Source organism: Propithecus coquereli, unplaced genomic scaffold (genome assembly GCF_000956105.1).
Source record: "Propithecus coquereli isolate 6110/MARCELLA unplaced genomic scaffold, Pcoq_1.0 Scaffold238, whole genome shotgun sequence".
Classification (NCBI taxonomy): Eukaryota; Metazoa; Chordata; class Mammalia; order Primates; family Indriidae; genus Propithecus; species Propithecus coquereli.
The window spans coordinates 154,469-154,823 of NW_012147930.1; positions in this window are offsets into that span (position 1 = coordinate 154,469).

The following is a 355-nucleotide window of genomic DNA, read 5'->3' on the forward strand; positions in this document are numbered from 1 at the left end:
ATTACTTTAAAAGTATGTAGTCAAGAAACACTGTTATCACAAGCACATCAGAAATAATTACAAAAACATTTTTCCAAAATTCGACAGTCCCTTATTCCCACTGGTCCAGGTCCTTTCTCCCACGTGGGAAACCCACGGTGTTGAAGCAGCATCTCCAGGATGTCTCCAGCCTCTAGAAAAGTCTGAACGCTCCTCTAAACCGTACAGAACGCTGGAGCCCCACTGCCACGCGCAGTAGCCAGGGGCGCGTGCGAAGAAGCGTCTCCAGCACCCCGACAGCCTGAGAGCTGGTCCCCCGGCGCCACCCCGCAGGCTCGCTCGCCTCCAGGGCCCGCCCCTTCCCCGCGCCCCGCCC